Genomic DNA, 18,126 nt, shown 5'->3' on the forward strand with positions numbered 1-18,126 from the left:
CCTCATGGAAACAGTCCAGCCCAAACTGCCAAGCCAGGTCCTCCCTGGACCGGAAACAAGCATCCTAGGACCGCTTTCAGGGTATCACCCTTCATCAGCTAAGCTAGCTTGAATCCTCAAATGCATGAACAACATAGGACTCACCCAACTCATCCACAACCCCACTCACACTGCAGGACACATACTGGACCCCATATTCACCTCCAGCAGGCACATAAAGTACAGCCACATCACTGAACTCACCTAGACTGACCACTACACAATCCATTTAATCATCAACAGCTCACACACCACTGTCCATGCTTGGCCCTAACACTCCCCACCATTGCAGAAGAAAAATATCCAAGACCAAATGGACAAATGCCCTAATGGCTCCAGCCCTGACACTGGTACATCCCTTGACCAGAGTGTTAGGAACTTCAACACCTGGATCATGAACTGCGCAGACAAGATCACCCTTATCAAAGACAGAGAAGAGCCACAAAACAGGCCAACTGATATACCGAAGAACTCAGAGCAGCAAAACGCATCTGCAAAAACATGAATGAAGATGGCGTAACAGCAAGCACAACACCAACAGGACCTCCTTCAAGACCACCCTAAAGCTCTAACACTGGCTACTGAGGGAGAAGAAGAGAGAGGCCCTAGCAGTTTGCATCGAGTCCAGCAAGTAACTATTCAACATCATCAGGGATTTCTCCAGCCCCGCAGCCACGGAGAACAGCATCACCCCCTCCTAGGAACTCTGCAACAACCTCCCCAAGTTCTTCCATGGCAAGATCTCCACCATCTCCACAAACTTTGAGCCCAAGCCTACAGACTTCCTCAACTGACACACCAACACCGCAACCTGCGAAGACCACCGACTGACCACATGAAACTTGCTCACCTCCCAGGAAAACACCGCCGTCATGAGCTCCATCCCTTCAGGAGCCCCCAAGAACCTCCACTCACACCGCATCTTCAACCTTGGAAGTGACGGAATCGCCACAAATTTACTTCACTGCTCAATTCCTCTGTAACCAAAGCTACTTTCCCAGAAGACTGGAAACCCTCTGAGGTAAAACCCCTAATCAAGAAGCTGTCAGCCAACCCCAGAAAACTCAAGAACTATCACACTATCTTTTCACTCCCTTTCACGGCCAAGGCCCTGGAGAAAGCCATCAACAAACAAATCACCAAACATCTCGAACAGTACCACCTTCTTGACTCCTCCCAGTCTGGATTCCATAGCAATCACAGCACCCAGACCACCCAGATCACAGTCAACAATGACTTTCGAGCCCTTCTTAACTGGGGAGAGACGGTGGCCCTTATCCCCCTCGACCTCTCAGCAGCATTTAACACTGTGTCCCACCACACACTGATTACTAAGCTACATGACAAAGGCATCCAAGGAGATGCTCTCAGATGTGTCATCTCATTCCTCTATTGAAGAACATAGAAAGTCTGCCTACCACCGTTCACCTCTGAACCCAAGCAGATCATCTGCTGTCTCCCTCAGGTCTCTTCCTTCAGCCCCACTCACTTCAACACCTACATAACAACCATGGCAAACATCGTCAGATCACACCGACTCAACATCATATCATACGCAAACAATAATCAACTCATCCTCTCCCTCTCAAAAGACCCCTCCACCATCGAGGGGAGTGGATGTAGTGCAGCTGTCATAGCGACTGCCTCAGGAGCTGTATTTCCAGGTTCAAGCCTTGGCGTCGGCGCAGTGTTCTGTGATTCTGGGCAAATCACTTAATCTCCCTGTGTCCTTGGACAGCGCCTTGAGACCCTCATGGGTGATAAGCCTCACTATATAAATATACATTTCATTTAATTGAAACCAGTTTCCACAGATGCATGATGAGTGACACCAACTGGATGAAAAACAACTGCCTGAAGCACCACAATGACAAAACAGAAGTACTGATCTTAGGCAACAACAATACATTCTGGAACACTTCCTGATGGCCCGGTGATCTAGGACCAGCACTGCCCTATCGGACCATGCAAGAAACCTCGGTATCATCCCCGATAGCAAGCTTATCATGAGCTCCCAGATAAATGATGTCTCCTCTGCCTGCTTTTTCACTCTTCAGATGTTACAAAAGATATTCAAGTGGCTCCTTTGAACACGAGATGCACCGTCACTCAAGGCAACCTCACCAGTAGAATGGAATACAGCAACACCCTCTACTCAGAGATCACCACACACCTCCTCCAGAGACTACAGACCATTCAGAATGCTGCAGCCAGACTCGACCTCAACCTACCTGATGGACCCACATCACTGCCCCCACATAAAGGAGCTCCATTGGCTCCCAGTACAGAAGAGATGCCAGTTCAAGCTGCTGACTCACAGTTCCAATGCTCTACACAACCCAGGACCGACCTACATCAACCACCACTTGAACTTCAACCAACCTTCCAGACAACTACGCTTCACCTCCTGCTTGCTCAGTCACATTCCCTGCATCAACAAAAGCACAAGCGGAGGGCTCCCCTTCTCCTACTTTGCAGCGAAGAAATGACATGACCTCCCCCTGCAGCTCCGGACCTCACCTTCTCTACAGGAAGTTTAAAAAGCACTCAAAACCTGGCTATTCAAATGCGCCCCTCCCCTCAGACCCTGCTAGCTCCTGGATACACCCTCTGGTGGTTAGGTGTGCCATACAAATTGATTGATTAAATCTTTGTCTCAGGTTGCTGTGAGTCACCAGCCTATTACCTTTCATAACCAACCCGTCCTTAAAAAAGTTCTTCCTTCACATTCCAATAACACTTGTTTTCATCATAGCATCCCTTGACTACCAACTCTCATTCAACATACTAATCATATCCTGCAGAGCTTGATCATACTCCATATCCTTTCTCTATTTTGCCTTCTTTGTGATCCCATCAGTAACTATGCATATATTTACTTTACTTCACAGGTATTGTCATCGAAAAGGTCACTGCCCAAGTGTTCATCATTGGCTAGAACCTCACACAATCTGGAAAAGCAATCTGCTACTGAATTTCTCGCACCAGGGACATGCTATAAGATAAAATAAAAATCCTGCAGTTCTACAACCCATTTTCAAATCTTACTAGATATGAGATCAGCACACTTACTGGCAAAGACTTCTTTCACTGGTTTGTGGTATATCTTAATTTTAAAACAATTTCCCCACAAAAACATTATCAATGTTCTCACTGCCCAAAATGTAGCCAATGCTTTCTTCTCAACAATGAGTAATTGACTTCTGCCTCTCGCAAACCACGTGAAAAAACAAGATAATTTGCTCTTGCACTACAGATCTTTGTAAGGGCTCTTTGTAAGGGAACCACTGCTGAACCCTTTGAGCACCACCAGTCATCAAAACTGTATCACTGGCTGGTTCAGAACTGCTCAAACTAGAGACCTTGCCCAACATATTCCTTAATGTCATTGAATGCCTCTTCATACTTCTGACACCCGATAAATGTTATGCCCTTTAACAAGTCTCTTATGCTCTTTCTGTTTTTCAGCAAATGCAGAATTAATTTTCTGTAATATTCCGCTATTCCAAAAAATGTCAATAACTCACCCATATTCTCAGGACTAGGCAATCACTTAATGGTGTTTACAAGCTCTTCCCTGGGTTGTATAGCTTTTGATGTGATCATGTGTCCTTGATACTCTATGAAAGACATTGAATTTGCACTTTTCTGACTTAACCGTAAAACCACTTGCCTACAACTTTTACAGTACCCTTGCATTGTGTTCCTCCAAATGTTTAACATAAACCAAAAAAGCCTTCAACCTGATAAATACTAACCACGTCAATTACTTTCAAAACGTTCTCAGTAGCCCACTAAAAGATCTGTGAAAATGAAATCAGACCAGAAGGCAGTGCCCCAAACTTGTAAGTACCAAATGGTGTAACAAACAATTTTTACTCCTTGGAGCAGGGATGCAACTTGACCTGATTATATTTAGACGTCAAATGCAGAGAAGAAAAGTACTTAGGGCCTTATTTATACTTTTTGGTGCAAAACTGCACTAAGGCAGTTTTGCCCCAAAAAGTTTTGCACCAGCTTGCACCATTTTTTAGCACCAGCTGGGCACCACATTTATGGAATGGTGCAAGCCGGTGCAAAGGGTAGGCTAGCTTTAAAAAAAATGACGTTAGGCAGTTTTGAGTCAAAATAAATGAATCTGACCAGATTAGGATCATTTTTTTATGCTAAGGGGCATATTTATACTCTGTTTGCACTGAATTAGAGTCCGTTTTTTTTTACTCTAATTCAGTGCAAAACTAACTCCATATTTATACTGTGGTGCTAGACCCGTCTAGCGCCAAATTTATGGAGTTAAAGTCATTTTTTGGAAGTGGAAACCGACCTTGCCTTAATAAGATGCAAGGTAGGCGTTCCCGTGCAAAAAAATGACTCTATGGCCTTAACACCATATTTATACTCCCATGTAAAAATGGTGCAAGGGAGGGAGGAGGGGTCAAAAAATGGGGCAAAGCAAGCTTTGCCCCATTTTTTAAGACCTGGGTCAGGGCAGGGGTTAGGGGACCTGTGGGCCTATTTCCATTTTGGAACACCAAGGAATAAGCCCAGAGGTGCCCTTCCCAGGCCCCAGGTGCACACCCACCCACACCATAGGGACTGCGGAGGATGGGGGACCCTATCCCAGGTAAGTACAGGTAAGATTGTATTTTTTTTTTTTTTTTTGTTTAAGTGCCATAGGGGGGCCTGAAATGGGCATGGTAGGTTTAGCACCATAAAATGACGCTAATCTGGTTAGAGTCATTTTTATTTTACTCTAACCTGCCTAAAGTCATTTTTTGGTGCTAAACCCTCTTCTTCTATACTGCCAGCCCCACCCGACTAAAGTCATTTGTTTTTACTCTAGCCTACCCTTTGCACCGACTTGCACCATTCCATAAATATGGTGCCCGGCTGGTGCACAGAAATGGTGCAAGCCGGTGCTAAACATTTTGGTGCAAAACTGAGTTAGTGCAGTTTTGCAGCAAAAAGTATAAATAAGGGCCAATATTTTGTAAGTTTGCGCCACTTTTGCGTCATAAAATGACGTTAATGCAGTGCAAAAAAAGTTTAAATCAGGGCCTTGGTGCTAGATGGGTCTAGCACCAAAGTATAAATATGGAGTTAGATTTGCACCGAATTAGAGTTAAAAAAAATGGCGCTAATTCGGTGCAAACAGAGTATAAATATGCCGTAGAGTATAAATATGCCCCTAAATATGGCGTTAAGGCCATAGAGTCATTTTTTGCACGGGAACGCCTACCTTGCATCTCATTAAGGCAAAGTAGGTCTCCACTTTCAAAAAATGACTTTAACTCCATAAATTTGGTGCTAGAGGGGTCTAGCACCAAAGTATAAATATGGAGTTAGTTTTGCACCGAATTAGAGTAAAAAAAAATGACACTAATTCGGTGCAAACAGAGTATAAATATGCCCCTTAGAGTCACCCAATGAATAGAACATATCTGGTATTTTGGGCAGGGGATAATGTCGTACCACCACACACTTTTTAAGCTTTCCGAGATCTTTGCACAATCTTGCTACGCCATTGGTCTTGTGGGCCATCACTACAGGGGCGACCCATTCAGTAACTTCCACTTCTTGAATAGTTTAATTTTATTTCAGCTGCTCAATTCTCCACATCATGGCCTCCTTCACCATTTTAGGAACATTTCTTGGTTCTCTACTTTAGGTTGTGATCCTGGTTTGAGTTTAGTTTCATAAAATGAAGATATTTCCTCAAGCAACCCAGACCCTTCCTAAAAACCTATGGGAAGTCCTCTTCATAACTAGTTGTATTGCCTGGAATTTGGGCAACTTCAACTGTCTCTGTCTCAATCTGACAGCGAGTACTTCATTGGGATTGAGATACACTGATAAATCCCTCTTGTGAAACCAACTTATTATCATAACCCCTTTAATGAATACATAGATTTTCCCAGGGATTAGTCTACCCCCATAATCCATTGTTCCCCTGACAAAATACCCATCATCTTAATCAGCTCTTCTCCATAATATTTTGGCCTAATGTCTGGGTTGAAACATTTAGCATTATCCTTCGATTTCTCCTCAAAAAAACTTTGGGGATCAAAGTTATCTTGGCATCAGAGTCAAATAACATCTGGACAGGAACACTGTTGACTTGCATATCCTCACATGGCTCTTTGTTGTTTTCTTTTACCAGAAAGATTAACTCTTTACAGTCATCATCAGACGTATACTCAACCTCCCTCAATTTTTTGTATCACCATCTGACATGCCACAAATATTGAAAAGACCACAAGTTTCACAAACTTCTTTCAGACCCAGATATTCTTTAAAATGTGCCTTTTGAATACATTACCACCCCTCAAACATTTTCCTTGATTTTTTTATTTTTTATTCTTGTTTTAGCTTTCAGGACGTGTTCATTGTCTCTCTGGCATAATGAACATTGTACTTGCAAAACACATCCAAACAAGCTTTAGAATGTTCAGAAGATTTTATAATCACTCCCTTCAATGAAGGAGTGTCTTTCTGCCATATAGCTTCCCTACGTTTCACTAAGATACAACCCAACATGAAGTGGTCACGTAAGTGTTCTTCAGTAAGTTCCTCAAAATTACATGTAAAAGATGATTTACTGTAAAATATTCATCAACTGCCTCACAATATTTTTGCATTCTTTTACCAAAATGGTAGCATTCTAAAACTCTACAAACCTTGGGAAGCTAATGCAAATCTAATTTCTTTAAACAAATCTCATCCTCATTAAGATAGATTAGTGGCTTCATCAGGAGAAAGATCAAGAAGATCTTCAAATACATTCTGACCTTCAGGGCTTAAGCTATGCATTCATTAAGACATTTTCAGTTTAGCGCTTAGAGAGGTACAACAAGCTCTTGCATAGTGGTTGAAAACGTTTTTCCACTTCTGCCATTACACTGGAGGTCCACCAGGCAAAGAGAGAAAATGGAAGTGCTGTAATATTTTGCATGGTGACAATTCAGTGAATAGAGAAAAGAAGAAACCCCCCACTGGATTCAATTATAATACCAGAAATTTTCTTTCCTAGCAAGAACACTGGTATCTGGTATGATACCTGAGAAACCCAAAGTACCTCGATTAGTTCCTTTGTTCATTCTTTGATGAACAGCGTTATGAAAAGTGTGTAGTTCTGTCAGGAGAACAGTCAAGATTAGGAACAGTCAAGTGTCAGATTATGGTCATCTAGAAGCTCCACTCATCGTCGGTGTGAAGATGTTCAAATAAGCAGAGTCCAAATGGCCAATCCAAGAATTTATTAAGAGTCATACGGGGAGGGACTTCAATAAAGGGAGATTTGGTGCATAAATGAGGAAGAGACTGAAGAGCACTGTGATATGACGGAAGAACAAGCATAATTGACACGCTCAGGACACTGCTGTTTCACAGACATTGGTAGTTTTCAATTAAATAATATTTACTGAATTCTTCACATCATATTTTTAGAATGTGAATATTTTCTGTTCTCATTATTCAAAATATCATTCTAACTACTCATATTCCTAAATCTGAATCAAAATTAGTGGTATAAAGTATTGGGGAAAGCCATTAGATCTGGTTTGTGATAGGTGTATGCTAAGATCGACTAATTTAAACCTACACACAGACACTCAAATACTTGTGTTGTGGCATGTTGCCTCCCAAGACTTAGGCCACATCCTTCTTTGTAAAGACTTCAGGGCCTCATGTATCAAATGGTTTTCCAATACTGTGTAATGCTGTAATACATTTGGACCTCCTAATTACACTTCTTTGGCCTCATCTCTTTTAGACAGTCTCTGCCTTTTCACCAGTGGTGTAACAAAACATAAGGGGCTCCCCTGCAAAGGGCCCCCTCCCCCTGGACCCAGTAAGGGCCTCTCACCCCTGCACATTGTACTGTGCTGATGGGATCCCTGGAGTTCAGGCCCCACCGCACTGCGGGGGCCTTTGTTACACCACTGCTTTTCACATAGCTTTATAGCCCACTGCGAAGGGCAATACCAGTTGTTAAAGGCCTTGAACTTGTGTCGCTCAGGCCTATGACTAGGGAGAGGGCCTTTAACAACCATTATTGCCAGAAGCATAAGGGCTATTAAAAATTCTAGCCACCAAGGGTTGAATGTTCTAAATTATAAATGGTAGAAACAGTGTAGGGCTGGGGGCTCTAGGCCCTCATGCTACAATATAAAGGTAATGCAGACACGGTAGTAGGGTGCTGTAAAACTGGCCCTGGAAACACGTGCGTCTGGGCCTTTTTATTGGCAGGGTCACCTGACTGGTGACGCCTGTGTGGATGGGTGTGGGGTGTGAGTGCAAGGCCGCCCTCGGCTGAGTGGCTGGTTAAACACTAGAACGTATCCCGCAGGACATTACATCCCTCCAAAACTTTATTGAGGAACAAAACAAAGTCCAACCTGTAAAAGAAAACACAATAACAAAACACCACCATCAGTCTCTCGGCCTCGAGAATGCAGGCTGCAGTATTGCAGGGGACGGGTTGCACCCGAACACCTCGGCACGAGTCCATGACTTAACCAGTTACAGCTGGGCACGAACACTGTGTGGAAGAAGTCTGGACTCTGTGACAGTCAGATGGTTGGCCAAGTGTCCACTCATGCACTGTGGTTCAGTCTTGAGGGCACTCGTGGCGAGGCTGGTGGTGTATACAGTTTACTTTGATCGAATTGGGTGTATCATTTGAATCGGGTGCATTATTCGAATTGGGTGCATCATTCGAATTGGGTGCATCAGGAATGTTGGTGGTGTCCACAGCAAATATGCTTCTTGAGACATCCTGGCTTCATGAAGGCAGATCCCTCGAAGACGGATGACATCTGTGATGGTGTGAAGTCCTTCTCTGAAGCCTTGGTACATCCTGATACTTTGTCGGTGGAGCAGCTTCCAGACCACCTCTCTTTTGAGGATTCTTCACTCGGAAACTTTCTTGAGGTCCTTTCAATGGACTGCCAGGGGACTGGTGTCTGCGTGTGGGCCATCTCTAGGCCGCTGCAGGATCTCAGACAGGAGCCATGGTCAAGTCATTTGTGCAGCCACAAGGATGGATGATTCGTAGTCAGTGCGCTTGCCAACATGGACCAGGTGTAAGTGGGCTCTCATACGGTCTCAGCACAATTGTCTCTCACGTTGCCAGGAGGGTGTCTAGTTGATGTCTTTGTATTGCGGAGGTGATGATCCACCTTGGTATTTAACTGCTCCTTTGATAGATACTGTGATGCACATGGCAATGATGGTGCTTGCCATTTAGTGACCTGGACGACAAGTGATGTTGCTGGAGTGAGGGTGACTGGAGGGACTTCACCAATAGCTAGTGCAGTTTTTATTTTCCTCATGTGCAGATGTTAGCAGTGATGCCATCTGTTTCAAGCAGCCGGTGACAGGTGGCTGGACTGCCACACTGTGAAACGTAGGGCAAGTATGCGGTTCGCACATTTAGGCTTTCTTACGGTTGGCACTCCTGCTGAGCTGTCTCCAGTGGTGTCGCTGCACCCCGGTGGCTGTCTTGTCTGTGGGTGCACTCTTCCTTCATGGCATGAGTCCTCCATCTCTCCACCCTGTGATCTTACTCTCTTGTACTCCTGTGGTCGTCAGATGTTGTAGTGTGACGGGTGTTGTCACACAAACTCCTCTCTTCCCTTTTCACAGTGTGGTGTCATGCCACGCTCTCTTTTCCTTTGCTGTGGGGCTTCCCCAGTGTTGCACTGGTGGCATCTTGCCAACCAGGGTGTGAGACTGTCGTCTTGCAAGTTGCTGCTGACTCCGTCTTGAGGCAGTGTGGGGGGACACTCCTTGATTAGTCTCTGGCCCTTTGCAGGGCAGTGACAGCGGGTCACTTCCTTTCCTGCCTCCTCTTCACTTGTGGGCGCAGTGCTTGCACCTCAAGGCAGCATCGTCTCGGCACTAGGTCCTGCTTGGACGTGGGCGTGCTTTTCAGGGTTGGTCGCTTCTCTCGACCTGCTGTGTGATGGGCCAACGGTGGCCATCTTTTGTCATGGTAAGGCAAGCTGGCACGGTCTCATCTCCCATGCGTTACGTCACGCTCTTGGGTCTCTGTCCATCGTCTCGGGCTCCTGCCCGTGTTGTCAGATTCGGTGGTGCAGCTCTCTGTGCACCTCTGACATTGTCTCTTTTCCTTCTGGGCGTCTTTTGTTGGAGCCTGGCGTGTCCCTCTCTTACTTAGCGGTGATGTCCACCACTGCTGGGGCATGTGGCGTTCTTTCGGCGGTGGCGACGGGCGACCGCCAGGGGCTGCGCAGGCCAAGTGCGCTCTCCTAGTGCCTCGCGAGGTACTTAAGTCCATTTCTCACTGTTGCAGCTTGGCTGTGATAGCTGCAGTCTTCTCCCTTGCTGTGCAGCGTCGTGCACGTTGTTTCCGTCTTCTGCACCGTTTCCGTCCATGGACGCACTGCTGGTCTTGCTCAGTCTCTGGGGTTGCTGCTGTCAAATTGCTTTCACTGGTAAAATAGAAACAAGGGTGCAGTACTTTTCTTTGGCCACTAGATGCCACTGTGGCACTTCTTTTCAGCTTTCAGTCAGTCTTTCCTGCTACTGGGCCTCGTTTGTTCAACCCGATGCCGGTGAGTAGCCATGCAGGCTGGAAGCAGGTTGTCCAGCTTGTGGTGGCTTCTAGAGCTACAGGTAAGTGCCATTTTATTATTTTTCTTTCTTCTCTTCTTCTTTCTTGCACAAAGCCTTGTGGTGTGGAGGCAGGCGTTTTAATGGTCCGGAGGGCTCTGGGCAGTTTACATGTCTTTTTTCTCTCTTGTGCATGGCAGCACCTTCGCTCTTCTCCCACGTGGCCCAGCAGCCTTCCTTCACGCTGCGGGCCGGTCTTGTGGCAATCCTGAGAGTGGGGAGGGCCTGGGCATTTCTCCCCTGATTCATTTATGTGAGTCTGCACCTTCTCATTTTCCTCGTTTGCGGGCCTTTCCTGATGGTGTGAGCCATGTTGCTGGGGGTTTGGGGCAGCCCTGGGCACTTGCCTCATCTTTGGTGCCTGTCAGCACCTCTCCATGTGGCCGCAGCAGCATTCTCTCACGCTGCAGGCCGCGTTACCTTCCTGGGGATGGAGGCAGGGGCGGCCGGGCCCTGGCCATTGTTTTTTTTTAAATAGTTCACAGTGCGCAACAGCACCTTTGCCTTGGGCGGCCGCAGCAGCCGTTCCTAACACTGCAGGCCGTTTCAGCTGACAAGGGAGGGTGGTTGGGCGGCTCCAGGCATTTTCTCTCGGTGCGCGACAGCACCCTTGCCTTCTCTAACTCTGTAGGCCTTTTTTTTTTTACATGATGGTGAGGCAGCCTTAGGCATTAGTGCAAGCTTCTTTTGGTGCGCAAAAGCATCATCATGTTCATGGCGACCACAGCCGTCCTGGCAGTGCTGTGGTCGCCACACCGCCTGGTGGGTGCTTTTTAGCACCGTAGCGCTTCTCTGTTTGCGGCCACAGCCATCTTCTCAGCGCTGTGGGCCGCTTTGCTCAATGCCAGAGGGGCTTTCCTCATACCCCTGGGCTCCCCTCATGCTCGTGTGTGACGGATGGCGCTCCCATTCCTCTCCTTCCACGGGGCGGCATTCATGCTGGCAGTTCATGTGGAGCTGCCTTGGGCACAGGCAACTCTTCCCCTTTTGAGCAGCATCTAAGTTGCTGCCAGTGCCCACATTGAGTCGTCGACCCTCATCGCCAATGTAGGCCCTAGGTCCTAATGCTACAAAATAAGTGATGCAGACACGGTAGTAGGGTGCTATAAAACTGGCCCTGTGCACGTGCGCCCGGGCCTTTTTATTGGCAGGGTCACCTGACTGGTGACGCCTGTGCTGGATGGGTGTGAGGTATGAGTGTAAGGACAGCCCTCAGCTGAGTGGCTGGTTAAACACTAGAACGTGTCCCGCAGGACACTACAAACGGAAAGACAAACATTGGTGTAGATACCATCCATTATTGGTTTATATACCAGCCATTATTAATCTTGACCCACTTGACTCTCTTTAATGGAGCGCCAGCCATTCGTGTTCTGATCCCACTTAAGCCCTGATTGTACCTCCTCCGTGCACCACTCACGTGCAGCGCTGCTGTGCCCGTCCGTCTCACCTGCCCTTCTTCCACGCATCTCAGGCTATCCCTCCAACCCCTCTCATATACCGCACTCTTCCGATGCAACCTTTGTAGCGGCGCTTTTCCTGATCCTTCCTTGGCAGCTTTTTAAGACCGAAACAACTTTTTCCATAAATTAGAGTGTACCACCACGAAACACATACGGTGTATTGCTCTTGGCAGAGTAAAACATTCCACGAAAACCTGTGTGGACTAATTCAATCATCTCAGCTCCACCTATTTATTAGGCATACAGGCCCATATTTATACTTTTTGACGCTAAACTGCGCTAACGCAGTTTAGCGTCAAAAAGTTTTGCGCCGGCTAACGCCATTCTGAAGCGCCATGCGGGCGCCGTATTTATGGAATGGCGTTAGCCGGCGCAAGCAGACCGGCGCTGCCTGGTGTGCGCGAGAAAAACCACGTACACCAGGCAGCGCCGGCGTAGGGGGAAAATGGCGCATGGGCGTCTTAAAATGGGGCAAGTCAGGTTACGTCGAAAAAATCGTCGTAACCCGACTTGCGCCATTTATTTTCGACGCCCATCCCCCATCAACATGACTCCTATCATTGTAAAGATAGGAGTCATGCCCCCTTGCCCAATGGCCATGCCCAGGGGACTTCTGTCCCCTGGGCATGGTCATTGGGCATAGTGGCATGTAGGGGGGCACAAATCAGGCCCCCCTATGCCACAAAAAATTATTTAAAAAAAATAAAAAAAATACTTACCTGAATGTCCCTGGGGTGGGTCCCTCCAGCCTTGGGTGTCCTCCTGGGGTGGGCAAGGGTGGCAGGGGGGGTCCCTGGGGGCAGGGGAGGGCACTCTGGGCTCATTTTGAGCCCACTTGTCCCTTAACGCCATGCCTGACCCAGGCGTTAAAAAGCGGCGCAAATGCGCCGTTTTTAGCCACGCCCACTCCCGGGCGTCTCTTTTGCCCGGGAGTATAAATACCACGTAAAGGCCTGGGAGTCATTTTTTAGACGGGAACGCCTCCCTTGCATATCATTAACGCAAGGAAGGGGTTCACGCTAAAAAATGACGCACATTCCGGGAACTTTGGCGCTATTCGCCTCTAACGCCATAGTATAAATATGGCGTTAGTTGGCGTTAGTTTTGCGTCGAAATTGCGTCAAAAAAAACGACGCAATTTCGGCGCAAACGGAGTATAAATATGGCCCACAATTCGCCGACATGACAAACTCGGGGCTAGACGTGTTTTTTTTGTGCCCATCTGATAAGAGCTACAGCACGGGGCCCTCAAGCGTTGGGTCTTGTAAAATCAACCCGGCTGCCCTCTTGCGTGTGCCTTCATACTCAGAACGGTGCCAGTTACAAAGTAATTTACATCATCCGTTGAAGCACCACGCCGATATATACCCTTCCTTTTAGGTACATGAATATCTGCTGCCACCGCATGCCCAAAGTTGGGAACTGCATGCGGTCATATTTATGAAAATATTACAATGACTACCCGAATGTTTAGGCCCTGATTATTAGTTGCGCTGTTCTGGAGATGTGCTAACTAAATGCACGAAATTAGAGTTACAGTGAGTTAACAACCTGCCAGTACTGTTCAATTATAAGTTAATCCCTATAAAATAATGAAGAACTGTGCACACCATCCATGCTTTCTCCATGCTTTCTCCCCATCTTTCTTTTACTTCTTCCTTATCATTTTCCGACTTTCGCTCCCTTGCTCTGGATCAAAGTCTAATGTTGAAAAATAAGTTCCAGCTCCCAAATGACTGCAGGAGTCCACCTTGTACCACCTACACAAATTAATACAGCACACAGCCACGTGCTACGAGGGGCTCAAAAGTCCCATTGTAAAAATGGGTGTTGTTATTGAAGGCATGAGAGGCAGCTTATGAAGAAATGGGGAAATTCCTATATGGAATTCTGTTTTGCCTTATCACGAATGGCCTGGCATTCCCTCTTTTCAGGCAAAGGAGGGACATGCTTGCATGAAGCTCCGTTCCTTTCCTCCCCACCCTGCACTGAAGCCCCTGTTCCAATTAACTGCCTGCTTAAACCCCTCTCAGAGGTGCAAGAAACCACCAAACCCCTCCCAGCCGTGTCTTATTCATGCCTCTGTAACTTTTCCCAGTCCCCCATCGCTCTTCCAAACAGACCAGAGGGGAGACTTTGTTGGAGTACTAACGGCTGCAGATTTATTACATCAAAATACATGGTACATAAAACATTGCAACGAGTGGTCATAAACACGCTCCATGTATGATCCATTTGCATTTCCGCTGCGTGATTATCCTTTGGTTCATTTATTTCTTCTGGTTGTCAACAGTGTAGTATCGCCCACACGGCCTCCTCAACAATGGCTCATAGGTCAGGTACCCAGCTCTGGGCAGCTAGTTTCTGTGGGCTGCCCCCCTTCGGCCTTGCCCGGCTGCAAGTGCAGCGTCTGCCCACAGCTCTCCATTTGCTGCCCTCCTGCCTCCCCCCATGCCCTTGCCATAAGGCATCCCAAGGACATTGTTTGAGCCATCCTTCCTTTAGGCTGTCGAGCTTGTGGCGGTCTGTGTTTGCTTCTGTCATGCTGCCTGTGGTTTCCCGACCACATGCACCTCCCCCTTCCTCAGACAATGCCCACCCCTGTCAAGTCAATGCCATCTTCCTCAAAGTTAATTAACCAGTCTAGGCTGGATTCAAACCCGTGCCCTGGGGTTCCTGCCCCACCAGAAGCACAAGACATTGACAATGGAAAGATTGAGTAGGCACGCTGGATTTGAATCTGTGGCCCTGAGGTCAAACATGGCTCCCTACTGTGGACACATTAGTCCACTACGCCGCTATACTTGTCTGTGATCCCAGTAGAAGGCATTTTAGGTATTGGATTACCGAAGGACATGTTTGAGTTTTATGCAGGCACCTGCAGTTACCTGCTTTGCCCAGGACCACTGGATGTTGCTCATGGGCTGAGACAATACTGATTACCCAGACCAAAAGTCACCACATCCTTACTTTTCTTCATGGTTAGCTCCCCTTTTTATCAAGAGGTGCCTCCTTCTCTGCTAGAGTTCACAAGCTCAAGCGATGCTCCAGTGGTTTCACGACCAATGGCAGCTCCCCCTTTATTGCCAGGCCCTTTTTGCTCCTGGGTATCCCACTAGTTTTAGAGCACCTGTGTGCGCAACTACCCCTGTGCTTCTGCTGCTTCATCCTGGTGTCTCTGCCGTTAGGCATCCCAAGGTCCACCAGCTTGGCAAACCTATTTCTCACTAGACCTTCCGGCCATATAGGATATATTTATGTATGAAGCTATGTCACTTCTACAGCATCCATTTTAGGACATCCTCATTCCTTACTCCTCATCCCTACTTCTCATCCCTGCTTCTCATCCATCATCCCTACTTTTCATCCATCATCCCTACTTCTCTTCCATCATCCCTACTTCTCATCCATCATATATTATCCCTACTTCTCATCCGTCATCCCTACTTCTGTTCCATCATCCCTACTTCTTATTCCTGCATCTCTTCCCTGCTTCTTATCCATCATCCCTACTTCTCATCCATCATCCCTGCTTCTATTCCATCATCCCTATTTCTCTTCCATCATCCCTACTTCTCATCCATCATATATCATCCCTACTTCTCATCCATCACCCCTACTTCTCATCCATCATCCCTACTTCTCATCCATTATCCCTACTTCTCATCTATCACATATCATCCCTACTTCTCATCCATCATCCCTACTTCTCATCCATCATCCCTAATTCTCTTCCGTCATCCCTAAATGGCCTAGAGTGACATTTGAGTCGGAGGTACCAAGCGCCCTGAAACCTTGGTCTGAGTTGAAACTGTACTCAATGGTCTGTGTATGGCTAAGGACAGCTGCGGGAGCCAAATGCTAAAGGATTTGCGTTGCGGTTAGCTAAAAAACAACACCAGCGAGAGCCCTCAATGCATGATTCAAATTCAAATATTCTTTGTGGATGCATGCAGCTAGTAACCGATCAACGTGACTACCCGCCTGGGACCTGCACTTCCTTGTGCTTGCCCGAGCAGTGACGAGTAACAGCCAATGCCTATAACTGAGGATTATTTTGGCCTTTTACATATCGCAAGCCTGACTCGAATGTACTAGGGCCCTTTTCAGGAGCGCTAATTATATCATAGAAAACACTTACTTCATGTGTAGGCGAGGGAGAGAGTAAGTAGTTGTGCTCAGAATCACAGGATGTTGAGCTGACGCCGAGACACAAAGGCCCATATATATACTTTTTTAGCGCCGCATTTGCGTCATTTTTTGACGCAAAAGCGGCGCAAACTTGCAAAATACAATTGTATTTTGTAAGTTTGCACCACTTTTGTGTTAAAAAGCGGAGCAAATGCGGTGCAAAAAAAAGTATAAATATGGGCCAAAGTTGCTCCCCTGTTCACAGTGGACAGCTCTGGCCCTAGCGCCACATCCCTCTCACATGAAAGGAGGGACATGAAATCATAACTTTAGGTAGCAACTTATGAAAGGCAGCTTTATTTTCTTATTTCAGGCATCAAAAAAGGGGATAACAGTTCAACATATAGGCCCTCATTACGAGTGTGGCGGCCATAGTGGTGGTCCGACCGCCACATTATGACCGTGGCAGAGCCGCCACGGTCCGACAGCCGGCACTGTCAGGTTGCCACCAGTTGACAGCCTGGCAGTCTTGGTGGTCGTAATCCACCAGGGCAGTGCTGCTTGTAGCGCTGCCCTCTGGCTTACGAGTCCCCTTTCTGCCAGCCTTTGCATGGCGGTCGGACCCCCATGCAAAGGCTGGCAGAAAGAAGGTGTTACGGGCCCTATGTTGGCCTCTGCACTGCTCATGCACTTGGCATGGGCAGTGCAGGGACCTCCATGGCCAGCCCTGTTGAACTTTTCCCTGCCTGAATTACGGGCATTGAAAAGCACGACAGGTGCTGTCGCACCTGACACACCTCAACATTGCCGCTGGCTCGATTATAAGCCGGCGTCAATTTTGTGGTGCGTTTCCCACTGTGTTGGCAGGAGGATACACTGTTTCCACCTGCCAGCCCAGCGGGAAACTTATAATAGAGCCCGGGGAGGGACAGCCGCATAGGCGGTCATCCCAACGCGGGACTTTGGCAGTGGCCCCTGCCACCTGTCAAAGTTGCAATGTGCCCCTAAATGTCCCAGGGGGAGAAATAATGCTTTTTTTACAGTGTTATATAGTGAAAACCCATTACAGAGAGACATACTCCTAAGGCGCTGAGAGATAAAGCGATCTTCCCAGAATAACAGGATGTGTTCCCGACACTGAGACCGAACCCGGTTCTCCACTTAAAAAAATGGCAGCTCTGGCCCTTATGCCACATCCTCTCCCAAAAAATGAAACACAGCAAAGCCATGGCCCCAGTGTATCACGTAGTTACCAGGCACCTACATTCAAATTACTTGAGTGCCGAGCTGTCCCCAGATGAGTGACATAGGTGCAAACAAAGAGTATTGAGGGAGCAATGTGGCCTGCAGTTAGGCCCTATGTGTTCCAACAGCAAAAGAGTGCTTGGAAGGCCTCTCACAGCCTGCTTCCATGCCTTGACAGTGTGCCGTAGAAGCTCAAAAGAGGGGGCATATGCAGTTCCGTGAGACACAGCCAAGAAAAGTGGGCACTACTTCAGGTCACGGGGTGGAAGGAATGTGCCTCCTGCCTTGTGCAAATATTTGCTTGCGCTCGCACAAATGAGTATTTCACGGGAGGGAAAAGGGATGGGGTGGCACAGCGCATTGCGGGAAGGGATGGAGGGGAGCACCAAAAACAAAATTAAATAAAAACAATAATACATACCTTTTTGTGCGCCGTGCCCCCGCACCACTCCATCTTCTCTGTCTTGCATTTGCCGTCACAGGCCCCAGCCTGCCCTGCGGTAAATCCTGTCGGTGCTCAGAGCAGCATTAGGATTGGCTGGGCGCGCCCAGCCAAGGCACTTCCAGGCAGACTGGAAGCTTGTGCCTGCTCTCTCCAGCCCGGCAACACAGT

The sequence above is a fragment of the Pleurodeles waltl genome, chromosome 6, assembly GCF_031143425.1.
Source record: "Pleurodeles waltl isolate 20211129_DDA chromosome 6, aPleWal1.hap1.20221129, whole genome shotgun sequence".
NCBI classification, from domain to species: domain Eukaryota; kingdom Metazoa; phylum Chordata; class Amphibia; order Caudata; family Salamandridae; genus Pleurodeles; species Pleurodeles waltl.